Below are 27,859 nucleotides of genomic sequence, written 5' to 3'. Positions count from 1 at the left end.
TGAATTACATAAGTATCTCTATCTTTATCTCTATGTTTTATGCATTTATCACTATACCCATTTGAGTTTGCCTGACTAAGATTTACAAGGTGACCATAGCTTGCTTCATACCAACAATCTCTGTGGGATCGACCCTTACTCGCGTAAGGTTTATTACTTGGACGACCCAGTACACTTGCTGGTTAGTTGTGCGAAGTTGTGTTTATGCCATGGTAGTGAGCACCAAGTCTTTGGGGCCATTACTAGGGATTATTAGAGTTTTGAAAAGTATTGATCACAATTTCGCATACCATTGGCACTTTGGAGAACTACTCTCTATACATTTACTTTTCTGCACTTTTAGCTGGGATGTATTCTTTTCTGCCATTTTCCATTTCTAGAGTTATGAACAACTAAACCCCTTTCATTGGGTTAGGGAGCTCTGTTGTAATTTGATGGATCAATTATAGTTTTCATTCTCTTCTTCTTTCTTCTTTTTTGATTTACTAGAAAGCTTTCGATCTTAATTCAATTGGTTAGTTGTCTTGGAAAAGAAACTCTCCATAATTGGATCTCCTCTTAGCCTTGGAAAAGGAATGAGGAGATCATGCTAGAAATGCTTTCTCATGTTGGACCAAATTGGGGTCTGGGCGGATATAGTGACATGTAATCCTCCCAACACTTTGATTTGGAAATACATGTGGTATAATCAGTGACCATACTTCATCTCTTACCATGAGCAATTAAATCAAGGAATTGGGCAATTGTTCAAGCTTAGAGAGATTGGGTTATCAAGGAATTGGAATCTAATCACCTAAGATTGCCAAGGAGATCAATAGATGCATTGATTGAGGAAGAGATGAAAATGAACTTGATCCAGAGAATACAACATCTCCTGATCCCAATGAATTCCCCATTTCTGATCTTACCCATTCTCTTTATTTTCTGTCATTTATTTTCATGCTCATTACCCCAAACCCCATTTAAGATTCTGCACTTTAATTTCTGCTATTTACTTTTCTGTCATTTAATTTTTTGCAATTCTCAAACTACACTCTGTTTAGCTCAACTAGCATACTCTTCCAACTAAAGTTGCTTGACCAATCAATCTCTATGGGATTCGACCTCACTCTATTGTGAGTTTTTACTTGACGAAAAATTTGGTATACTTGCCGAAGGGAAATTTGTTGAGAGACAAGTTTTCATGCATCCGAAAGTTGGGTGCTTCCTTCTTTCCCTCGACATAATATATCTCTTTAAGATATCTTTTGCGAGATGATTTGGAGACTCCTCCTCCCGCAAATCCTTCGTGTATCATGTGGACGTGACTTTCTGGTGTACAGGATGACTTTTCGGTTCGTCCGATATCTTCTTCCTTTCTTCTTTTTCTTTGTTCATCTTCCTGGGTGGCCAGAAACCGATCTAGCTTCCCCTCTCTTACTAGTTTTTTGATGACGTTTTTTAAGTCAAAATATTCATTGGTGGAATGTCCACGGATTTGATGGCATTCACAATATTCAGCGCGATTTTCTCCTCCTTTTTTGCCTTTGAGTGGTCGAGCTAGGAGTATTCTTTCAGTGTTGCATACTTCTCTGTAGACGTCCACGAGAGACACCCGAAGGGGGGTGTAATTGTGATATTTTTTATTTTTTCTCCATATCGATCTTCCTTCTTTTTGGATTCTTTGTCTTTATCCCGGGAGGTGAGTCCAGATTTTAGGGCCTCTCCTAGTCAAGAGTTTTCCTCCATGTTGATATATTTTTCTGCTCGTTCTTGTACTTCGTTTAGAGATGTGGGGTGCTTTTTTGATATAGATTGGCTAAAAGGTCCCTCTCGCAACCCGTTGATGAGGCCCACAATGGCAGCCTCTGTTGGCAGGTTCTGTATGTCTAGGCATTTTTTGTTGAATCTTTCCATGTAGTTGCGGAGAGTTTCCCGTTCTCCTTGCCTAATTCCCAATAGACTTGGAGCATGCTTAGCCTTATCTTTTTGGATGAAAAATCTGGCCGAAAACTTCTTAGCTAAGTCGTCAAAACTTGAGATGGACCTAGGAGTTAGATTGTCGAACCATCGGATTGCCGTCTTTGTTAAAGTAGTTGGAAAGGCTTTGCAACGAACTGCATCTGAGGCATCAGTGAGGTACATTCTACTTCTGAAGTTGCTGAGGTGATGGCCAGGATCCGTAGTGCCGTCGTATAGTGTCATATCTGGAGCTTTAAAGTCTTTAGGGATTTTGGTCTTCATAATCTCCTTGGTGAATGGATCTTGTTCCTTGTGGGAGTTGTCCTCGTGAGGGGATCGGTTGGCTTTGGTCTTGAGATCAGCTTCGAGTTTTAGGAATTTGTCCTCCAATTTCCGGCATCGCCTTATTTCCTTCTGTAAGTCTTTCTTAGCTTCTCGTTGACGTAGAGCGTCTTCCTCAAGTTATTTTAGACAGTCTTGAAGTATCTCCATGGCTCCCAAGTTTGAATTCTTTTTGTTGTTAAGCTGAGGAGTATTCTATGGGGTAATGTCCGCGTTTTTATGCGACGTTCTATCCTTTAGGTCTGAATTATGATCATTGTCATGGTTGTTCGCCATGGTGATAGGATGACTTCCAGGTTCCCCGGTAACAGCGCCAATGTTCTGAGGGTTATCTGAAACTGTAGGTCGATCTCGAACGAGATCTTCTGTGCTGGTCGGAATGGTTGTATCCGATTTGTTGGACTTGTTGGTGGTGCTGATTCCTTCGTCCCCGGAGGGTGGGGGTACCTGCAAAGGACTCCGATGCTTAAGTTAGCAAGGGTATTAAGCAGGTATTGAGTAGAATCAGAGTATGAGTTATACCTGGGTGCTCCAGTGTATTTATAATGGTGTAGAGAGACCTTCCTTAGATAAGATAAGTTAGTTATCTTATCTTATCTTTATCTTCGAGTGAGGCCATCTTATCTTTAAGGGAACCACCTTTATCTCTGTAGGATTGGGCTGTCCTTGGATTCCGGTCGTGTTCCTCTGTTTGGGCCCTTTATTGGGCTTTCCTGGTAGTTTGGCCGAGCTCTTTGAGAAGAGGCCGGATTATCCTGACCTGAAGAGGTCGGTCGCTTTGTCGGTAGAACATTCTGGGTCGGACAGCTCGACCCAGGGTATGAATAGACCCTCTCGCAAGCCATTGATGATGCCCATAATGGCAGCCTCTGTTGGTAGGCTTTGTATGTCCAGGCACGTTTTGTTGAATCTTTCCATGTATTTGCGAAGACTTTCCCGTTCTCCTTGCTTGATTCCTAATAGACTTGAGGCGTGCTTAGCCTTATCTTTTTGGATGGAGAATCTGGCCAAAAACTTCTTGGCTAAGTCGTCGAAACTCGAGATGCACCTAGGAGGTAGATTGTTGAACCATCTAATTGCTACCTTTGTTAAAGTAGTTAGAAAGGCTTTTGCAGCGAACTGCATCTGAGGCGTCGGTGAGGTACATTCTACTTCTGAAATTGCTGAGATGATGGGCGGGATCTGTAGTGCCATCGTACAAAGTCATATCCGGGAGCTTAAAGTCTTTTGGGATTTTGGTCTTCATGATCTCCTTGGTGAATGAATCTTGGTCCTTGCGGGAATTATCCTCCAGAGGGGATCGGTTAGCTTTGGTCTTGAGATCGGCTTCGAGCTTTAGGAGTTTGTCCTCCAATTCCCGGCATCGCCTTATTTCCTTCTGTAGGTCTTTCTCAGCCTCTCGTTGACGTAGGGCTTCTTCTTCAAGTTGTTTTAAACGGTCTTGAAGCGCCTCCATGGCTCCTGCATTTGGAGAATTCTTCTTGTTGTTAAGTTGAGGGGTATCCTTTAGTGTAGTGTTCGCATTTTTGTGCGGCGTTCTATCCTCCGGATCTGAGTTGTGGTCGTTGTCATGGTCGTCTGCCATGGTGATAGGATGATTTCCAGGTTCCCCGACAACGGCGCCAATGTTTTGAGGGTTACCTAAAACTGTAGCTCGATCTCGATCGAGATCTTCTGCGCTGGTCGGGGATGACGTGTCCTGCATGTTGGACTGCTAATGCTGCTGATCCTTTGTCACCGGAGGGTGGTGGTACCTGCAAGGGACTCCGATGCTTAAGTTATCAAGGGTATTAAATAGGTTTTTCGTAGAATCAGAGTCCGAGTTATACCTGGGTGCTTCAGTGTATTTATAATGGCATAAAGTGACCTTCTTAGATAAGATAAGTTAGTTATCTTATCTTATCTTTATCTTATCTTCAAGTGAGGTCATCTTATCTTCAAGGGAACCACCCTTCTCTCTGTAGGCTTGGGCTGCCTTAGGATTTGGGTCGCGTTCCTCTATTTTGGCCCTTTACTGGGCTTTCTTGGTAATTTGGCCGAGCTCTTTGAGAAGAGGTCGAATAGTCTGACCTGAAGAGGTCGGTTGCCTTGTCGCTAAACATCCCGGGTCGGATAGCTCGACCCAGGGTATGAATACCCCCCATAAGAGCTAACACTTTTGAGCTAAATCCTCAGCTCATTATCATGGTGCAGCAAAACTGCCAGTATTCCGGTCTTCCACAAGAAGAACCTACTGAGTTTCTGGCACAGTTCTTACAAATTGCTGACACAGTACGTGATAAGGAAGTGGATCATGATGTCTACAGATTATTGCTGTTTCCATTTGCTGTAAAAGACCAAGCCAAGAGGTGGTTAAATAACCAACCCAAAGCCAGCATAAGAACATGGAAACAGTTGTCACACAAATTTTTGAATCAATATTTCCCTCCAAAAAAGGATGACACAGCTAAGGCTGGACATCCAAGGCTTTGAACAAGAGGATCATGAATCTCTTTATGATGCTTGGGAGAGGTACAGAGAGATGCTAAGGAAATGCCACTCTGAAATGTTTTCTGAGTGGGTGCAGTTAGACATCTTCTACTATGGGCTTACAGAAAAAGCCCAGATATCTCTAGACCACTCAACTGGTAGATCTTTACACATGAGAAAAACAATTGAAGAAGCTCAAGAGCTCATAGATATAGTTGCTAGAAATCAACATCTGTACTTAAGTAGTGAGTCCTCCATGAAAGAAGAGTCTAAGGCAGTATCCACTGAACTTAGTCCTCCAGAATAAGTTGCTAAACTCAATCAGCAATTATATTTTCTAACAAAACAGCTAGCAGAATTCAAAGAAATGCTACAAGAAACCAAAGATGCTAACCAGAGTATGGAAACAATTGAATCAGACAAAACAGCAATTATCCAAACAAATAATAGAAGAGTGCCAAGCTGTTCATTTAAGGAGTGGGAAGACATTAAATACCTCAACTCAAAGCAGCAAAAAGTCAAGGAAGGAACAACTGACAGAGAATGAGCAAACCACTGCCCAAAATCCCTCTGAGGACAGTAAGAGCCCAGAGAGGAATAATTCTGGCATTCAAATGCCAGAAAAAGGGTGAAAAACTGGTGTGAAACGCCCAGTCCATGTCCAGTTCTGGCGTTCAAATGCCAGAAAAGGGTGGAAAATTGGCGTTAAACGCCCATTCAACCCCTAATCCTGGCGTTCAAACACTAATGAGGGATTAGACACCTGCAAGTGCTGATAGTAACCCTCCTAAGAAGGCTTCTCCAACCACCTCTGTAGGAAATAAACCTACAGCAACTAAGGTTGAGGAATATAAAGCCAAGATGCCTTATCCTCAGAAACTCCGCCAAGCGGAACATTATAAACAATTTGCCCACTTTACAGACAATCTCAAGACTCTTGAAATAAGGATCCCGTTTGCAGAGGCACTTGAGCAAATACCCTCTTATGCTAAGTTCATGAAAGAGGTCTTAAGTCATAAGAAGGATTGGAGAGAAACTGAAAAAGTTTTCCTCACTGAAGAATGCAGTGCAGTCATTCTGAAAAGCTTACTAGAGAAGCTTAAAGATCCCGGAAGCTTTATGATACCATGCACATTAGAGGGTACTTGTACCAAGACAACTCTATGTGATCTTGGGGCAAGTATCAACCTAATACCTGCATCCACTATCAGAAAGCTTGGCTTGACTGAAGAAGTCAAACCAACCCGAATATGCCTCCAACTTGCTGATGGCTCCATTAAATATCCATCAGGCGTAATTGAGGACATGATTGTCAAGGTTGGGCCATTTGCCTTTCCCACTGACTTTGTAGTCCTGGAAATGGAGGAGCACAAGAGTGCAACTCTCATTCTAGGAAGACATTTCCTAGCAACTGGACGAACACTCATTGATGTCCAAAAAGGAGAGGTGACCCTGAGAGTCAATGAGGATGAGTTTAAGTTAAATGCTGTCAAAGCTACGCAGCATCCAGACACATCAAAAGACTGCATGAGGGTTGATATTATTGACTCCCTGGTGGAAGAAGTCAATATGACTGAGAGTCTTGAAAAAGAGCTAGAGGACATCTTTAAAGATGTTCAGCTCGATCTGGAGGAACTAGAGAAAACAGAAGAACCTCTGAAAACTCCTCAAGAAGGGGAAAAGTCTCCTAAACCCGAGCTGAAACCACTACCACCATCCCTGAAATATGCATTTTTGGGAGAAGGTAACACTTTTCCTGTAATCATAAGCTCTACCTTAGAGCCACAGGAAGAGAAAGCACTAATTCAAGTGCTAAGGACACACAAGACAGCTCTTGGATGGTCCATAAGTGATCTTAAGGGCATTAGTCCAGCTAGATGCATGCACAAGATCCTATTGGAGGATGATGCCAAACCAGTGGTTCAACCACAAAGGCGGCTGAATCCAGCCATGAAGGAGGTGGTGCAGAAATAGGTCACTAAATTACTAGAGGCTGGGATCATTTATCCTATTTCTGATAGGCCCTGGGTAAGCCCTGTCCAAGTAGTCCCCAAGAAGGGACGCATGACAGTGGTTCATAATGAAAAAAATGAACTGGTTCCTACAAGAACAGTTACAGGGTGGCGTATGTCTATTGACTACAGAAGACTCAATACAGCCACCAGAACGGATCATTTTCCTTTACCATTCATAGACCAAATGCTAGAAAGAGTGGCAGGTCATGATTACTACTGCTTTTTGAATGGCTATTCAGGTTACAACAAAATTACAGTAGATCCTCAGGATCAAGAAAAAATAGCATTCACAAGTCCATCTGGAGTATTTGCCTATAGAAGGATGCCATTTGGTCTGTGTAATGCACCTGCAACCTTTCATAGATGCATGCTCTCTATTTTCTCTGATATGGTAGAAAAATTTCTGGCAGTCTGGTGCACGAAATTGTGATCAATACTTTTCACAAATCAAATAATCCCCGGTAATGAAACCAAAAACTTGGTGTTCAATACCATGGCATAAACACAACTTCGCACAACTAACCAGCAAGTGTACTGGGTCGTCCAAGTAATAAACCTTACGCGAGTAAGGGTCGATCCCACAGAGATTGTTGGTATGAAGCAAGCTATGGTCACCTTGTAAATCTTAGTCAGGCAAACTCAAATGGGTATGGTGATAAACGCATAAAACATAAAGATAAAGATAGAGATACTTATGTAATTCATTGGTAGGAATTTCAGATAAGCATATGAAGATGCCTTCCCTTCCGTCTCTCTGCTTTCCTACTATCTTCATCCAATCCTTCTTACTCCTTTCCATGGCAAGCTTAAGCAAGGGTTTCACCGTTGTCAGTGGCTACCTCCCATCCTCTCAGTGGAAATGTTCAACGCACCCTGTCACGGCACGGCTATCCATCTGTCGGTTCTCGATCAGGCTGGAATAGAATCCAGTGATTCTTTTGCGTCTGTCACTAACGCCCCACCCTCAGGAGTTTGAAGCACGTCACAGTCATTCAATCATTGAATCCTACTCAGAATACCACAGACAAGGTTAGACCTTCTGGATTCTCTTGAATGCCGCAATCAGTTCTAGCCTATACCACGAAGACTCTAATCTCACGGAATGGCTGGCTCGTTTGTCAGGCGAGCACTCGGTTGTCAGGCGATCAACCATGCATCGTGTATCAGGAATCCAAGAGATATTCACCCAATTGAAGGTAGAACGGAGGTGGTTGTCAGTCACACGTTCATAGGTGAGAATGATGATGAATGTCACGGATCATCACATTCATCAAGTTGAAGAACAAGTGATATCTTAGAACAAGAACAAGCGGAATTGAATAGAAGAACAATAGTAATTGCATTAATACTCGAGGTACAGCAGAGCTCCACACCTTAATCTATGGTGTGTAGAAACTCCACCGTTGAAAATACATAAAAACAAGGTCTAGGCATGGCCGTGAGGCCAGCCTCCCAATGATCTAAGAACTAGATGTCCAAAGATGATCAAAAGATCTAAAATGATCCAAAGATCCAAAGATGAAAATACAATAGTAAAAGGTCCTACTTATAGAGAACTAGTAGCCTAGGGTGTACAGAGATGAGTAAATGACATAAAAATCCACTTCTGGGCCCACTTGGTGTGTGCTTGGGCTGAGCATTGAAGCATTTTCGTGTAGAGACTCTTCTTGGAGTTAAACGCCAGCTTTTATGCCAGTTTGGGCGTTTAACTCCCATTTTGGTGCCAGTTCCGGCGTTTAACGCTGGGATTTCTGAGGGTGACTTTGAACGCCGATTTGGGCCATCAAATCTTCGGCAAAGTATGGACTATCATATATTGCTGGAAAGCCCAGGATGTCTACTTTCCAACGCCGTTGAGAGCGCGCCAATTGAGCTTCTGTAGCTCCAGAAAATCCACTTCGAGTGCAGGGAGGTCAGAATCCAACAGCATCTGCAGTCCTTTTTGGTCTCTGAATCAGATTTTTGCTCAGGTCTCTCAATTTCAGCCAGAAAATACCTAAAATCACAGAAAAACACACAAACTCATAGTAAAGTCCAGAAAAGTGAATTTTAACTAAAAACTAATAAAAATATACTAAAAACTAACTAGATCATACTAAAAACATACTAAAAACAATGCTAAAAAGCGTACAAATTATCCGCTCATCACAACACCAAACTTAAATTGTTGCTTGTCCTCAAGCAACTGAAAATCAAATAAGATAAAAGAAGAGAATATGCAATGAATTCCAAAAACATCTATGAAGATCAGTATTAATTAGATGAGTGGGGCTTTTAGATTTTTGCCTCTGAACAGTTTTGGCATCTCACTCTATCCTTTGAAATTCAGAATGATTGGCTTCTTTAGGAACTTAGAATCCAGATAGTGTTACTGATTCTCCTAGTAAAGTATGATGATTCTTGAACATAGCTACTTATTGAGTCTTGGCCGTGGCCCAAAGCACTCTGTCTTCCAGTATTACCACCGGATACATACATGCCACAGACACATAATTGGGTGAACCCTTTCAGATTGTGACTCAGCTTTGCTAAAGAACAAGGAAATTAAAGAACGGGTCCACCTTAGTGATGGCGGCTTGTTCTTCCTCTTGAAGATCCTATGGAGTGCTTGAGCTCCTCAATGTCTCTTCCTTGTCTTTGTTGCTCCTCTCTCATGATTCTTTGATCTTCTCTAATTTCATGGAGGATGATGGAGTGTTCTTGATGCTCCACCCTTAGTTGTCCCATGTTGGAACTCAATTCTCCTAGGGAGGTGTTTAGTTGCTCCCAATAGTTTTGTGGAGGAAAGTGCATCCCTTGAGGCATCTCAGGGATCTCATGATGAGTGGGGTCTCTTGTGTGCTCCATCCTCTTCTTAGTGATGGGCTTGTCCTCATCAATAGGGATGTCTCCCTCTATTTCAACTCCAACCGAATAACAGAGGTGACAAATGAGATGAGGGAAGGCTAACCTTGCCAAGGTAGAGGACTTGTCCGCCACCTTGTAAAGTTCTTGAGATATAACCTCATGAACTTCTATTTCTTCTCCAATCATGACGCTATGAATCATGATAGCCCGGTCTATGGTAACTTCGGACCGGTTGCTAGTGGGAATGATTGAGCGTTGAATGAACTCCAACCATCCTCTAGCCACGGGTTTGAGGTCATGCCTTCTCAATTGAACCGGCTTCCCTCTTGAATCTCTCTTCCATTGGGCACCCTCTTCACAAATAACTGTGAGGACTTGGTCCAACCTTTGATCAAAGTTGACCCTTCTAGTGTAAGGATGTTCATCTCCTTGCATCATGGGAAAAATTGAATGCCAACCTTACACTTTCCGGATTAAAATCCAAGTATTTCCCCCGAACCACGGTAAGCCAATTCTTTGGATCCGGGTTTACACTTTGATCATGGTTCTTGGTGATCCATGCATTGACATAGAACTCTTGAACCATTAAGATTCCGACTTGTTGAATGGGGTTGGTAAGAACTTCCCAACCTCTTCTTCGGATCTCATGTCGGATCTCCGGATATTCACCCTTTTTGAGTGAAAAAGGGACCTCGGGGATCACCTTCTTCAAGGCCACAACTTCATAGAAGTGGTCTTGATGCACCCTTGAGATGAATCTCTCCATCTCCCATGACTCGGAGGTGGAAGCTTTTGCCTTCCCTTTCCTCTTTCTAGAGGTTTCTCCGGCCTTGGATGCCATAAATGGTTATGGAAAAACAAAAAGCAATGCTTTTACCACACCAAACTTAAAATATTTGCTCGTCCTCGAGCAAAAGAAGAAAGAAGAGAGTAGAAGAAGAAGAAATGAGGAAGAAGGGAATGGCTTTGTGTTCGACCAAAAAGGGGGGAGAAGTGGTGTTTAGGTTGTGTGAAAATGAAGGAGTGAAGGAGGGTTTATATAGGAGTGGGGAAAGGGTAGGGTTCGGTTAATTGAGGGTGGGTTTGGGTGGGAAAGTGGTTTGAATTTGAATGGTGAGGTAGGTGGGGTTTTGTGAAGGATGGATGTGAGTGGTGAAGAGAAAGATGGGATTGGATAGGTGAAGGGTTTTTGGGGAAGAGGTGTTGAGGTGATTGGTGAATGGGTGAAGAAGAGAGAGAGTGGTGGGGTAGGTAGGGATCCTGTGGGGTCCACAGATCCTGAGGTGTCAAGGAAAAGTCATCCCTGCACCAAATGGCATGCAAAAATGCGTTTTTAGCCATTTCTGGCATTAAACGCCGGGCTGGTGCCCATTTCTGGCGTTTAACGTCAGCTTCTTGCCCTTTTCTGGCGTTTAACGCCAGTCTGGTGCCCCTTTCTGGCGTTAAACGCCCAAAATGGTGCTAGACTGGGCGTTAAACGCCCAACAGCTAGCCTTACTGGCGTTTAAACGCCAGTAAGTTCTTCCTCCAGGGTGTGCTGTTTTTCTTCCTGTTTTTCATTCTGTTTTTGCTTTTTTCATTGATTTTGTGACTTCTCATGATCATCAACCTACAAAAAACATAAAATAACAAAAGAAAATAGTCAAAATATAACATTGGGTTGCCTCCCAACAAGCGCTTCTTTAATGTCAGTAGCTTGACAGAGGACTCTCATGGAGCCTCACAGATACTCAGAGCAATGTTGGAACCTCCCAACACCAAACTTAGAGTTTGAATGTGGGGGTTCAACACCAAACTTAGAGTTTGGTTGTGGCCTCCCAACACCAAACTTAGAGTTTGACTGTGGGGGCTCTGTTTGGCTCTGTTTTGAGAGAAGCTCTTCATGCTTCCTCTCCATGGTGACAGAGGGATATCCTTGAGCCTTGAACACAAAGGATTCTTCATTCACTTGAATGATCAACTCTCCTCTATCAACATCAATCACAGCCCTTGCTGTGGCTAGGAAGGGTCTACCAAGGATGATGGATTCATCCATGCACTTCCCAGTCTCTAGGACTATGAAATCAGCAGGGATGTAATGGTCTTCAACTTTTACCAGAACATCCTCTACAAGTCCATAGGCTTGTTTTCTTGAATTGTCTGCCATCTCTAGTGAGATTTTTGCAGCTTGCACCTCAGAGATCCCTAACTTCTCCATTACAGAGAGAGGCATGAGGTTTACACTTGACCCTAGGTCACACAAGGCCTTCTTGAAGGTCATGGTGCCTATGGTACAAGGTATTGAAAACTTCCCAGGATCCTGTCTCTTTTGAGGCAATTTCTGCCTAGACAAGTCATCCAGTTCTTTGGTGAGCAAAGGGGGTTCATCCTCCCAAGTATCATTTCCAGATAACTTGTCATTTAGCTTCATGATTGCTCCAAGGTATTTAGCAACTTGCTCTTCAGTGACATACTCATCCTCTTCAGAGGAAGAATACTCATCAGAGCTCATGAATGGCAGAAGTAAGTCCAATGGAATCTCTATGGTCTCATTTTGAGCCTCAGATTCCCATGGTTCCTCATTGGGGAACTCATTGGAGGCCAGTGGACGTCCATTGAGGTCTTCCTCAGTGGCGTTCACTGCCTCTCCTTCCTCCCAAAATTTGGCCATGTTGATGGCCTTGCACTCTCCTTTTGGATTTTCTTCTGTATTGCTTGGGAGAGTACTAGGAGGGAGTTCAGTAATTCTCTTGCTCAGCTGACCCACTTGTGCCTCCAAGTTTCTAATGGAGGACCTTGTTTCAGTCATGAAACTTTGAGTGGTTTTGATTAGATCAGAGACCATGGTTGCTAAGTCAGAGGTATTCTGCTTAGAACTCTCTGTCTGTTGCTGAGAAGATGATGGAAAAGGCTTGCTATTGCTAAACCTGTTTCTTCCATCATTATTATTGTTGAAACCTTGTTGAGGTCTCTGTTGATCCTTCCATGAGAAATTTGGATGATTTCTCCATGAAGGATTATAGGTGTTTCCATAGGATTCTCCTATGTAATTCACCTCTTCCATTGAAGGGTTCTCAGGATCATAAGCTTCTTCCTCAGATGAAGCCTCCTTAGTACTGCTTGGTGCATTTTGCATTCCAGACAGACTTTGAGAAATTATATTGACTTCTTGAGTCAATATTTTGTTCTGAGCCAATATGGCATTCAGAGTGTCAATCTCAAGAACTCCTTTCTTCTGACTAATCCCATTGTTCACAGGATTTCTTTCAGAAGTGTACATGAATTGGTTATTTGCAACCATTTCAATCAGCTCTTGAGCTTCTGTAGGCGTCTTCTTCAGATGAAGAGATCCTCCAGCAGAGCTATCCAAAGACATCTTGGACAGTTCAGAGAGACCATCATAGAAAATACCTATGATGCTCCATTCAGAAAGCATGTAAGAGGGACACTTTCTGATTAATTGTTTGTATCTTTCCCAAGCTTCATAGAGGGATTCTCCTTCCTTCTGTCTGAAGGTTTGGACTTCCACTCTAAGCTTACTCAATTTTTGAGGTGGAAAGAACTTTGCCAAGAAGGCATTGACTAGCTTTTCCCAAGAGTCCAGGCTTTCTTTGGGTTGAGAGTCCAACCATGTCCTAGCTCTGTCTCTTACAGCAAAAGGGAATAGCATAAGTCTGTAGACCTCAGGGTCAACCCCATTAGTCTTGACAGTGTCACAGATTTGCAAGAATTCAGCTAAAAACTGATGAGGATCTTCCAATGGAAGTCCATGGAACTTGCAATTCTGTTGCATTAGAGAAACTAATTGAGGCTTAAGCTCAAAGTTGTTTGCTCCAATGGCAGAGATAGAGATGCTTCTCCCATAGAAGTCGGGAGTAGGTGCAGTAAAGTTACCCAGCACCTTCCTTGCATTGTTGGCATTGTTGTTGTTTTCGGCTGCCATAGGTTCTTCTTCTTTGCAGATTTCTGTTAGGTCCTCTACAGAGAGTTGTGCTTTGGCTTCTCTTAGCTTTCTCTTCAAGGTCCTTTCAGGTTCAGGATCAGCCTCAACAAGAATGCTTTTGTCCCTGCTCCTGCTCATAAGAAAGAGAAGGGAACAAGAAAATGTGGAATCCTCTATGTCACAGTATAGAGATTCCTTTAGGTGTTAGAGGAAAAGAAAAGTAGAAGACAGAAGTCGAAAATTCGAACTTATCAAAGAAGATGGAGTTCGAATTTTGCATTAAGGAATAGTGTTAGTCCATAAATAGAAGGATGTGAGAAGAAGGGAAGTAATTTTCGAAAATTAAGTAAAAGATTTTGAAAACCTTTTTGAAAAACACTAATTGATTTTCGAAAATGAAAGTGGAAAAGAAATCAAGTGATTTTTAAAAAAGATTTTGAAATTAGAAATCAAAAATATTTGATTGAAAACTATTTTGAAAAAGATGTGGTTAAGAAGATATGATTAGTTTTAAAAAGATGTGATTGAGAAGATATGATTTGAAAAACATTTTAAAAAGATTTGATTTTGAAAATTAAAAACTTGGCTAACAAGAAAAGATATGATTCAAACATTAAACCTTTCTCAACAGAAAAGGCAACATACTTGAAATGTTGAATCAAATCATTAATTGATAGCAAGTATCTGTGAAAATAGAAAGAAATTGATTTTGAAAGCATATGATTGAAAAGATATGATTTGAAAAAGATTTGATTTTGAAAAAGTTTGAAAACTGAAAAAAAAAATCTGCATTAAAAACAAAATCTTCCCTCTTGTGCCATCCTGGCGTTAAACGCCCAGAATGGTGCACATTCTGGCGTTTAACGCCCAAAACTATACCCTTTTGGGCGTTAAACGCCCAACCAGGTACCCTGGCTGGCGTTTAAACGCCAGTCTGTCCTTCTTCACTGGGCGTTTTGAACGCCCAGCTTTTTCTGTGTAATTCCTCTGCTGTATGTTCTGAATCTTTAATTCTCTGTATTATTGACTTGAGAAGACACAAATTAAAAATATTTTTGGATTTTTAATAATAAGGGATAATCAAAATGCAACTAAAATCAAATAACAATGCATGTAAGACACACTACAAGAAAAATACCCATTCAGCCACACTTTTTTTAGGCTACATTTGAAAAGCGTAGCCTATTCATAGAATAGGCTACGCTTTTCCCCGTGTTGCCTTTTTATAAGAGAAAAGGATACACAAATGCGGCATCATTTAAAAAGCGTAGCCTTAGGTATTATAGAAATCACTTATAAAGTGTAGCCGTAGGTTGATATCTATAGGTTCACTTTTCGTATCAAAGGAGACGCTTTTAAAGGGTAGCCTATTTTTTAAGTTTTGGGTGCACTTAAAAAGTGATGCCTAATGTCTCTAGAGCCAAAAACTTTAACACTTAGTAATTTTTTCCTTGTTTTTCCTGAAAGACCTTATTAACCTTGTTTTTTTATGTTTATTATCTTTTTATTATAACTGAATTCTGATTTAATATTATCTCCATTTTAACATTTTAAAAATGTCTAATGCTTTATTTAATTGTTTTCTAAGAAATTGTTTTTTAAGTAACAATCAGCCAATAAAATAACAAATAATCAATTATTAAAAGTTTGTATTGTTAGTAAATTAAAACTAAGGAAATAACACTTAGTAAAAAGGATTTGATTTAACACTCAGTCATCACCTTCATCCTCGAGCCCTCCACAGCACCCTCTCACTCTCGGTCTCGATAGGTAACCATCGTCGCCCCCCACTCTCGGTCTCGATAGCTCGCCATTGACCCTCTCACTCTCGGTCTCACCATTCACCCTCTCAGTCTCGCCATTGACCGCCATTCACCCTCTCAGTCTCGGAAACCATCTCACTGTCGCCGTTGAGAGTCATCGTCACCATCGTGGCTGCGCCGCTCTCACCATCATCATCTCCGTGCTTCTCATCATCGTCTTCGCTGTGCTCACATCATTGAATAGGTATGTAGTGATTTTTATTTGCTTCTAAAATTGATCAGTGGCTTAGGGTTCCTATTTTAGGGGTTTTAATTTGGGGCTTTTAATCTCTGAAATATGGGTCTATGAACTGTAATGTGATAACATGCATGCTGTTATTGATGAAGATGTGTGGTTTTTTAGGGTTTGTGAACTGTGATTCAATATACAGCTTGTCTATTTTCTCTGTATTTTTGTTTCTGAGACTGAATCCAAATGCAGCGTTAATAAGCTTTTGTTTCTGTGATTTCTCGATGAATAAGTTGGCTTTCGTTTCTCTGTTTTGAGCTTCCTGTTTTGAGCTTCCTATTTTCAGCTTCCTGTTTCTAACATAGTTCTTACAGTTTGAACGGTTTCTTGGTTAGCCAGAAACAGAAATGGTGTGAAGAATGTAAAGAATGAAAAGAAGACAAGGAGTAGAGAAGAAGTAGAAGAGGAAGAAGAAAGGTGAGCTGAAAAGTAAGTTGAATTGAAAACTCACATATACATGCTTAGAAGAATTTCTTAATTCGTCAATTTTGTTGTCCTGCAAGGATCTGTTTTTGGATAAGGTATAAGTTGCAGGTTTTTCCTCAGAGTTCATGCTTTTATTAGTTATATGTCTAACAGGACTGATAAATAGTCTTTTGCAATCTCCTGGGTAATTCTGCTGCACAACATACCTTGTAGAAAACCTTTTAACTAATGAATTTATTGACTTTGTCTGCACATAACCATTAAAAGAGCTCAAAATACTTAGCTAATGTGGTCTAATCTGGAGAGAAAATAACTCAAGTTGTAGAGTACTTCAACTGTATCTATATTATCCAAAATTTGTGACAAAATTTTCTCCGCAAAGAAGGCTTGGTTTTGGAAAGAAATTAACCCCACTCAAACCCTCAACTTTTCACAAATTAACAGGCCATGAATATTGTTGCCAATAACTTTATAGTTAGAGAAAAAACGTCATTTATGCTTAGTCCTATTATAGTGTTATCTCTATATTACATATTAGATGCGTAAATCCCTTTTCCTAAATATAATCAATTTGTCACCCACCGGTCATTTTCAATATTTTTCCAAGACGATGCTAAAAAGAACCAGCAATATATTTTATAAGCTAAGCATTAATTTCTACTAAAGCTAGTTATAAACTAGGTCAATTGCCAACCTATATTCTCAGTTTTATAATGGGCAGCTTAATAAGTATTTCCCCAGAATAAGAATAAGACAAATAAAGCCAAGAGACTAATTTAAAGTAATGGACATAAGAGTTTTCTTACACTTTTAAATCCTTTATGCTTCCAAGAAATAGCCTAATATGACATTATTATTTTATGAAAGAAGACAAACCTTGTGTGTATTTGATAAGCTGCCAAAATGTTGCTTAAACATATCACTGTCTTCTTCACAATTTAAACTGCCAATGTTAGCTTCAAGAATCGGTTTTGACTCACTTACAGATTCATCTAAATTGAGCTACTCTGCTTTTATATCAGAAATTCATCTAAATCATTCATAATTACATTTCAAATTTAAGATACCGTAACTAACTCAATTTTAAATGTTTCTTCTATGCAGGAAGACTTCCAACACCGCCAAGCTGCTGGTGAAACAGAAGAGGAAGCATTTGAGGCCTTATTTGGGAAAGAACAACCAGGTCGGATAAGGTTGTATGGAAGATCCGTGACAAAGACTGATTTAAAAAAATATGTTGAAATTAATGAAATCAAGAATCAGCACAAAGAGGAAGTATCCAGTCTGAAGGATAAACTTGGACACATGGAGGCCCAACAGCAAAAACAAGAGGCCAAACAGCAAAAACAAGACGAAGAGATTCATGGGCTGCGAAATATGATCAAGTTATTACTGCAGCGATCGGAACCTGGAATGAGGCCAGAAGAACTAGAAGCTTTATTACAAGACGCCCAACAATCTCCTATTGATGCGAATAGCGGCCATGGATCAACACATTTTCCGAACTTAGATGTGGTATGTCCTTATCTATTCCTTATTCCATAGTTTTTACTTGCATTTACATTAATTGCTATGGCTGAAAATGTTTGTTGGCTTTATTAACACTAAAGTTGTATTGCTATGGCTGAAATTTGTTTGTGTAATTCTGGTGGTTGTATCTTTGATTTTGTGCACTTGGTACATATGAATTTGTCCCTATATCTAATTTAAGTGTGAAAGTCTGGTTAATTAGTGCATGAAAAATGCTATAGGGACATATCAGGATTGTGTTAAAGGAAATGGAAGGAAGAAACACCAGTAGATTTTCATAGTTTGAATGAAACAAGATAATACATAATTTCTTGAATTCACCTCTTCATACATAATTTTTATATCAGGATTGTGACCATGTTATTTCTTTAGTATATATGCTTTCTTGGCTTACTATGACTACGTGTTCCATTTAATTTTTATAATTACGAATGTCATTATGAATATTTTTTTAACTACTTATCTATATAATTATGCAGGATAACAATGAAGATTAAGCAATGAAGAGTAAGCTGACTATTATTGTGGTTTTTTGGCTAAGATAGAGTGGTATTTAGGATCTTTACATGTATGGTTGACTAATGATTTTTATTAGAAGATACCTTTATTGGCCAAGTGATATTATGGTTTTGATATGGCTATGCTTACTTTAATTTGAGTTGTATGAATTTTTACAGTTAATTTCATTCTAGTACTTTTGGATCAATGTTATAAATATATTTTGGTTTGAGACAATTTTTATTATATAAAGAAATTATTTAGTATAATTATGTTTTTATTTTTATTTTGTAATATTCAATTCATTTATACATGTAATCATATTAACTATTATGTTGTATTAATAATTATTAGATAATTATATATATATACAGAAGAAAAAAAAGACCAAAGGCTACACTTATATGTACAGTAGCTATAGTATAGGAAAAAAAAATGAGACCTAAGGCTACGCTTATATACAGTAGCTATAGTATACAGAAAAAAAAAAACGAGACCTAAGGCTACGCTTATATACAGTAGCTATAGTATACCAGAAAAAAAAAAAAAGAGGGACCTAAGGCTACGCTTATAAAAAGTAGCTATGGTATGCGATGGGGCTACGCTTTACAAGTGATGCAGTAGCATTGAAAAGCGTAGCCTATTCTGGAAGAATGAAAGCTGAAAAGCGTAGCCTATTCCCCTGAACAGCATCACTTGAAAAGCGTAGCCTATTCCCAAACGCCAAAAGCGTAGCCCTTGGTGTAGAAAAGCGTAGCCTTTGAGAATAGGCAACGGCCGAATAGGAATCACTCCAAAAAGCGTAGCCGTAGCCCAAAAAGCGTAGCCATAGCCTAAGGCATCATTTTTTTTCACTTTTGGCTACACTTTTCAAGTATACTTGAATGGGTGTTTTTCTTGTAGTGACACCAAACTTAGCAGTTTGTATACTACTGACACTAATGAGAATGCATATGAGACACATAAACACTCAAGTCAAAAGAATTCAAAGGTCAGAGCAATGAAATCATCAAGAACAACTTGAAGATCCCTAAGACACATGAATGCATGCAATTGACACCAAACTTAAAATGAGACACTAGACTCAAACATGCAATATTTTTTTTTGTTTTTATAATTTTGTAAAATTTTTTTTGGATTTTCGAAAATTAAGTGGAAAAAGGTATCAAAATTCTTAATGAGAATTCCAAGAATCATGCAATGTTTAGTCTAAGACTCCGGTCCAGGAATTAGACATGGCTTCACAGCCAGCCAAGCTTTCAAGGAAAGCTTCGGTCCAAAACACTAGACATGGCCAATGGCCAGCCAAGCCTTAGCAGATCACTGCTCCAACAGCAAGATTGATAAAAATCAACAAGCTCTTGTGATGATAAGTTGAAACCTCGGTCCAATGAAATTAGACATGGCTTCACAGCCAGCCAGACTTCAACAAATCATCATGAAACCCTAGAATTCATCTTCAAGAATTCCAAAAAAAAAATACCTAATCTAAGCAACAAGATGAACCGTCAGTTGTCCAAACTCAACAATACCCGGCAACGGCGCCAAAAACTTGGTGCACGAAATTGTGATCAATACTTTTCACAAATCAAATAATCCCCGGTAATGAAACCAAAACTTGGTGTTCAATACCATGGCATAAACACAACTTCGCACAACTAACCAGCAAGTGTACTGGGTCGTCCAAGTAATAAACCTTACGCGAGTAAGGGTCGATCCCACAGAGATTGTTGGTATGAAGCAATCTATGGTCACCTTGTAAATCTTAGTCAGGCAAACTCAAATGGGTATGGTGATAAACGCATAAAACATAAAGATAAAGATAGAGATACTTATGTAATTCATTGGTAGGAATTTCATATAAGCGTATAAAGATGCCTTCCCTTCTATCTCTCTGCTTTCCTACTATCTTCATCCAATCCTTCTTACTCCTTTCCATGGCAAGCTTGAGCAAGGGTTTCACCGTTGTCAGTGGCTACCTCCCATCCTCTCAGTGGAAATGTTCAACGCACCCTGTCATGGCACGGCTATCCATCTGTCGGTTCTCGATCAGGCTGGAATAGAATCTAGTGATTCTTTTGCGTCTGTCACTAACGCCCCGCCCTCAGGAGTTTGAAGCACGTCACAGTCATTCAATCATTGAATCCTACTCAGAATACCACAGACAAGGTTAGACCTTCCAGATTCTCTTGAATGCCGCCATCAGTTCTAGCCTATACCATGAAGACTCTGATCTCACGGAATGGCTGGCTCGTTTGTCAGGCGAGCACTCAGTTGTCAGGCGATCAACCATGCATCGTGTATTAGGAATCCAAGAGATATTCACCCAATCGAAGGTAGAACGGAGGTGGTTGTCAGTCACACGTTCATAGGTGAGAATGATGATGAGTGTCACGGATCATCACATTCATCAAGTTGAAGAACAAGTGATATCTTAGAACAAGAACAAGCGGAATTGAATAGAAGAACAATAGTAATTACATTAATACTCGAGGTACAGCAGAGCTCCACACCTTAATCTATGGTGTGTAGAAACTCCACCGTTGAAAATACATAAAAACAAGGTCTAGGCATGGCCGTGAGGCCAGCCTCCCAATGATCTAAGAACTAGATGTCCAAAGATGATCAAAAGATCTAAAATGATCCAAAGATCCAAAGATGAAAATACAATAGTAAAAGGTCCTACTTATAGAGAACTAGTAGCCTAGGGTGTACAGAGATGAGTAAATGACATAAAAATCCACTTCTGGGCCCACTTGGTGTGTGCTTGGGCTGAGCATTGAAGCATTTTGTGTAGAGACTCTTCTTGGAGTTAAACGCCAGCTTTTATGCCAGTTTGGGCGTTTAACTCCCATTTTGGTGCCAGTTCCGGCGTTTAACGCTGGGATTTCTGAGGATGACTTTGAACGCCGGTTTGGGCCATCAAATCTTAAGCAAAGTATGGACTATCATATATTGCTGGAAAGCCCAGGATGTCTACTTTCCAACGCCGTTGAGAGCGCGCCAATTGGGTTTCTGTAGCTCCAGAAAATCTACTTCGAGTGAAGGGAGGTCAGAATCCAACAGCATCTGCAGTCCTTTTTGGTCTCTGAATCAGATTTTTGCTCAGGTTTCTCAATTTCAGCCAGAAAATACCTGAAATCACAGAAAAACACACAAACTCATAGTAAAGTCCAGAAAAGTGAATTTTAACTAAAAACTAATAAAAATATACTAAAAACTAACTCGATCATACTAAAAACATACTAAAAACAATGCCAAAAAGCGTACAAATTATCCGCTCATCACAGTCTTCATGGATGACTTCTCAGTATTTGGAGACTCATTCAGCTCCTGTCTTGACCATCTAACACTTATTCTAAAAAGGTGCCAAGAGACTAACCTGGTTTTAAACTGGGAGAAATGTCACTTTATGGTGACTGAAGGAATTGTCCTTGGACACAAAATTTCGAATAAGGGAATAGAGGTGGATCAAGCTAAGGTAGAGGTAATTCAAAAATTACCACCACCTGCTAATGTTAAGGCAATCAGAAGCTTTCTGGGACATACAGGATTCTATAGGAGGTTTATAAAGAATTTTTCAAAAATTGCAAAACCTCTAAGTAATTTGCTAGCTGCTGATACACCCTTTGTCTTTGACATAGAGTGTCTGCAGGCGTTTGAGACTCTAAAAGCCAAGCTGGTCATAGCACCAGTCATTTCTGCACCAGAATGAACATTACCATTTGAACTAATGTGTGACGCCAGTGACCATGCGATTGGTGCAGTGTTGGGACAGAGGCATGACAAGCTTCTGCACGTCATTTACTATGCCAGTCGTGTTTTAAATGACGCGCAGAAAAATTACACAACCCCAGAAAAGGAATTGCTTGCAGTGGTTTATGCCATTGACAAGTTTAGATCCTATTTGGTAGGATCGAAAGTGATTGTGTACACTAACTATGCTGCTCTTAAATATCCACTCACAAAGCAGGATTCAAAACCCAGGCTCATAAGATGGGTGTTGCTTCTACAAGAGTTTGATACAGAAATAAGAGATAGAAAAGGGACAGAGAACCAAGTAGCAGATCACCTGTCCCGAATAGAACCAGTAGAAGGGGCGTCCCTCCCCTCTACTGAGATCTCTGAAACCTTTTTGGATGAGCAACTCTTTGCCATTCAGGAAGTACCGTAGTTTGCAGACATTGCAAACTATAAAGCGGTAAGATTCATACCCAAAGAGTACAGCAGGCAGCAAACAAAAAAATTAGTTACTGATGCAAAGTACTACTTATGGGATGAACTATATCTCGTTAAGAGATGTGCAGACGGAATAATCCGTAGGTGTGTACCCAGAGAAGATGCACAGAAGATCCTATGGCATTGCCATGGATCACAATATGGAGGACATTTTCGGAAGTGAGCGGACAGCCACAAGAGTCCTCCAATGTGGTTTCTACTAGCCTACTCTCTATAGAGACTCCCGAGAGTTTGTACGTAGCTGTGACAGTTGCCAAAGAGCTGGTAATCTGCCCCACGGTTATGCCATGCCTCGGCAAGGGATCTTAGAGATTGAGTTGTTTGATGTATGGGGTATTGACTTCATGGGGCCTTTCCTGCCATCATACTCAAACACTTGTGTTCTGATGGCAGTAGACTATGTATCTAAATGGGTGGAGGCAATTACAACACCCACTAATGATACTAAGACAGTGCTGATGTTCCTCCAGAAGCATATCTTCAGCAGATTTGGTGTCCCCAGAATACTAATCAGTGATGGAGGAACTCATTTCTACAATAAATAGCTTGACTCTGCTCTAGTCCTATATGGAATTAACCACAAAGTGGTAACTCCATATCATCCACAGACAAATAGGCAGGCTGAAGTCTCAAATAGAGAACTAAAACGAATTCTGGAATAGACTATGAATACCCGTAGAAATGATTGGGCAAAGAGTCTGGATGATGCTCTATGGGCATATAGAACTGCATTCAAAACTCCTATAGGGACCTCTACATTCCAGCTTGTGTATGGAAAAGTCTGTCACCTGCCAGTGGAACTGGAACACAAGGCCTACTGGGCAATGATGAGCGGATAATTTATACGCTTTTTGGCATTGTTTTTAGTATGTTTTTAGTATGATCTAGTTAGTTTTTAGTATATTTTTATTAGTTTTTAGTTAAAATTCACTTTTCTGGACTTTACTATGAGTTTGTGTGTTTTTCTGTCATTTCAGGTATTTTCTGGCTGAAATTGAGGGACCTGAGCAAAAATCTGATTCAGAGACCAAAAAGGACTGCTGATGCTGTTGGATTCTGACCTCCCTGCACTCGAAGTGGATTTTCTGGAGCTACAGATGCCCAATTGGCGCGCTCTTAACGGCGTTGGAAAGTACACATCTTGGGCTTTCCAGAAATATATGATAGTCCATACTTTGCCCAAGATTTGATGGCCCAAACCGGCGTACAAAGTCACCCTCAGGAATTCCAGCATTAAACGCCGGAACTGGCACCAAAATGGGAGTTAAACGCCCAAACTGGCACTAAAGCTGGCGTTTAACTCCAGAAGGAGTCTCTACACGAAAATGCTTCATTGCTCAGCCCAAGCACACACCAAGGGGGCCCGGAAGTGGATTTTTATGTCATTTACTCATCTCTGTACACCCTAGGCTACTAGTTTTCTATAAGTAGGACCTTTTACTATTGTATTATCATCTTCGGACGTCTAGTTCTTAGATCATTAGGAGGCTGGCCTCACGGCCATGCCTAGACCTTGTTCTTATGTATTTTCAACGGTGGAGTTTCTACACACCATAGATTAAGGTGTGGAGCTCTGCTGTACCTCGAGTATTAATGCAATTACTATTGTTCTTCTATTCAATTCCGCTTGTTCTTGTTCTAAGATATCACTTGTTCTTCAACTTGATGAATGTGATGATCCGTGACACTCATCATCATTCTCACCTATGAACGTGTGACTGACAACCACCTCCGTTCTACCTTCGATTGGGTGAATATCTCTTGGATTCCTGATTGCACGATGCATGGTTGATCGCCTGACAACCGAGTGCTCGCCTGACAACCGAGCCAGCCATTCCGTGAGATTAGAGTCTTCGTGGTATAGGCTAGAACTGATGGCGGCATTCAAGAGAATCCGGAAGGTCTAACCTTGTCTGTGGTATTCTGAGTAGGATTCAATGATTGAATGACTGTGACGTGCTTCAAACTCCTGAAGGCGGGGCGTTAGTGACAGATGCAAAAGAATCACTGGATTCTATTCCGGCCTGATCGAGAACCGACAGATGGATAGTCGTGCCGTGACAGGGTGCGTTGAACATTTCCACTGAGAGGATGGGAGGTAGCCACTGACAACGGTGAAACCCTTGCTTAAGCTTGCCATGGAAAGGAGGAAGAAGGATTGGATGAAGACAGTAGGAAAGCAGAGAGACGGAAGGAAAGGCATCTTCATACGCTTATCTGAAATTCCTACCAATGAATTACATAAGTATCTCTATCTTTATCTCTATGTTTTATACGTTTATCACTATACCCATTTGAGTTTGCCTGACTAAGATTTACAAGGTGACCATAGATTGCTTCATACCAATAATCTCTGTGGGATCGACCCTTACTCGCGTAAGGTTTATTACTTGGACGACCCAGTACACTTGCTGGTTAGTTGTGCGAAGTTGTGTTTATGCCATGGTAGTGAGCACCAAGTCTTTGGGGCCATTACTAGGGATTATTAGAGTTTTGAAAAGTATTGATCACAATTTCGCATACCAAGTTTTTGGCGCCGTTGCCGGGGATTGTTGAGTTTGGACAACTGACGGTTCATCTTGTTGCTTAGATTAGGTATTTTTTTTTCGAAATTCTTGAAGATGAATTCTAGAGTTTCATGATGATTTATTGAAATCTGGCTGGCTGTGAAGCCATGTCTAATTCCATTGGACCGAGGTTTCAACTTATCATCACAAGAGCTTATTGATTTCTATCAATCTTGCTTTTGGAGCAGTGATCTGCTAAGGCTTGGCTGGCCATTGGCCATGTCTAGTGTTTTGGACCGAAGCTTTCTTTGAAAGCTTGGCTGGCTGTGAAGCCGTGTCTAATTCCTGGACCGGAGTCTTAGACTAACATTGCATGATTTCTGGAATTCTCATTAAGAATTTTGATACCTTTTTCCACTTTCATTTTCGAAAATCACACAAAAAAATTATAAAATTATAAAATCCAAAAATATTTCTTGTTTAAGTCTAGTGTCTCATGTTAAGTTTGGTGTCAATTGCATGCATTCATTCATGTGTCTTAAGGATCTTCAAATAATTCTTGATGATTTCTTACTCTAATCTTTGAATTCTCTTGACTTGAGTGTTTATGTGTCTCATATGCATTATCATTAGTGTTAGTAGTATACAAACTGCTAAGTTTGGTGTCTTGCATGCATTATTATTTGATTCTTGTTGCATTTTGGTTTTTCCTTATTATTAAAATCCAAAAATATTTTTAATTTGTGTCTTCTCAAGTCAATAATACAGAGAATTGAAGATTCAGAACATGCTGCAGAGGAATTATACAGAAAAAGCTGGGCGTTCAAAACGCCCAATGAAGAAGGACAGACTGGCGTTTAAACGCCAGCCAGGGTACCTGGTTGGGCGTTTAACGCCCAAAAAGGTATAGTTTTGGGCGTTAAACGCCAGAATGTGCACCATTCTGGGCGTTTAACGCCAGGATGGCACAAGAGGGAAGATTCTGTTTTTTAATGTAATTTTTTTCAAGTTTTCAAAGTTTTTCAAAATCAAATCTTTTTCAAATCATATCTTTTCAATCATGTGTTTTCAAAATCAATTTCTTTCCTTACTTGCTATCAATTAATGATTTAATTCAACATTTCAAGTATGTTGCCTTTTCTGTTGAGAAAGGTTTAATGTTTGAATCATATCTTTTCTTGTTAGCCAAGTTTCTAATTTTCAAAATCAAATCTTTTAAAATGTTTTTCAAATCATATCTTCTCAATCACATTTTTTTAAAACCAATCATATTTTCTTAACCACATCTTTTTCAAAATAATTTTCAATCAAATCTTTCTGATTTCTAATTTCAAAATCTTTTTCAAAAATCACTTGATCTCTTTCCCACTCTTGGTTTTTGAAAACTAATTAGTGTTTTTCAAAATGTTTTCAAAAATTCTTACTTAATTTTCGAAAATTACTTCCCTTCTTCTCACATCCTTCTATTTATGGACTAACACTATTCCTTAATGCAAAATTTGAACTCCATCTTCTTTGATAAGTTCGAATTTTCTACTTCTGTCTTCTACTTTTCTTTTCCTCTGACACCTAAAGGAATCTCTATACTGTGACATAAAGGATTCCACATTTTCTTGTTCCCTTCTCTTTCTTATGAGCAGGAGCAAGGACAAAAGCATTCTTGTTGAGGCTGATCATGAACCTGAAAGGACCTTGAAGAGAAAGCTAAGAGAAGCCAAAGCACAACTCTCTGTAAAGGACCTAACCGAAATCTTCAAAGAAGAAGAACCTATGGCAGCCGAAAACAACAACAATGCCAACAATGCAAGGAAGGTGCTGGGTGACTTCACTGCACCTACTCCCGATTTCTATGGGAGAAGCATCTCTATCCCTGCCATTGGAGCAAACAACTTTGAGCTTAAGCCTCAATTAGTTTCTCTAATGCAACAGAATTGCAAGTTCCATGGACTTCCATTGGAAGATCCTCATCAGTTTTTGGCTGAGTTCTAGCAAATCTGTGACACTGTCAAGACTAATGGGGTTGACCCTGCGGTCTACAGACTTATGCTATTCCCTTTTTCTGTAAGAGACAGAGCTAGGACATGGTTGGACTCTCAACCTAAAGAAAGCCTGGACTCTTGGGAAAAGCTAGTCAATGCCTTCTTGGCAAAGTTCTTTCCACCTCAAAAATTGAGTAAGCTTAGAGTGGAAGTCCAAACCTTCAGACAGAAGGAAGGAGAATCCCTCTATGAAGCTTGGAAAAGATACAAACAATTAATCAGAAAGTGTCCTTCTGATATGCTTTCTGAATGGAGCATCATAGGTATTTTCTATGATGGTCTCTCTGAACTATCCAAGATGTCTTTGGATAGCTCTGCTGGAGGATCTCTTCATCTGAAGAAGATGCCTACAGAAGCTCAAGAGCTGATTGAAATGGTTGCAAATAACCAATTCATGTACACTTCTGAAAGAAATCCTGTGAACAATGGGACTAGTCAGAAGAAAGGAGTTCTTGAGATTGACACTCTGAATGCCATATTGGCTCAGAATAAAATATTGACTCAACAAGTCAATATGATTTCTCAAAGTCTGTCTGGAATGCAAAATGCACCAAGCAGTACTAAGGAAGCTTCATCTGAGGAAGAAGCTTATGATCCTGAGAACCCTCCAATGGAAGAGGTGAATTACATGGGAGAACCCTATGGAAACACCTATAATCCTTCATGGAGAAATCATCCAAATTTTTCATGGAAGGATCAACAGAGACCCCAACAAGGTTTCAACAATAATAATGGTGGAAGAAATAGGTTTAGCAATAGCAAGCCTTTTCCATCATCTTCTCAGCAACAGACAGAGAGTTCTAAGCAGAATAACTCTGACTTAGCAACCATGGTCTCTGATCTGATCAAAACCACTCAAAGTTTCATGACTGAAACAAGGTCCTCCATTAGAAACTTGGAGGGACAAGTGGGTCAGCTGAGCAAGAAAATTACTGAACTCCCTCCTAGTACTCTTCCAAGCAATACAGAAGAAAATCCAAAAGGAGAGTGCAAGGCCATCAACATGGCCGAATTTTGGGAGGAAGGAGAGGC

The 27,859-nt window shown here is 40.2% G+C and overlaps 1 non-coding gene across 1 annotated transcript; it reads right to left on the bottom strand.

Annotated features, from left to right (window-relative positions):
- Positions 1 to 26,963: 26,963 nt before the first annotated feature.
- Positions 26,964 to 27,071, bottom strand: LOC112713615 (small nucleolar RNA R71). The gene has a single exon (XR_003158585.1). It is a non-coding gene; the product is annotated as a small nucleolar RNA R71 (small nucleolar RNA).
- Positions 27,072 to 27,859: the final 788 nt, after the last annotated feature.

Source organism: Arachis hypogaea, chromosome 9, assembly GCF_003086295.3.
Source record: "Arachis hypogaea cultivar Tifrunner chromosome 9, arahy.Tifrunner.gnm2.J5K5, whole genome shotgun sequence".
Lineage (NCBI taxonomy): Eukaryota > Viridiplantae > Streptophyta > Magnoliopsida > Fabales > Fabaceae > Arachis > Arachis hypogaea.
This window is presented reverse-complemented; position numbering and strand designations above follow the sequence as displayed.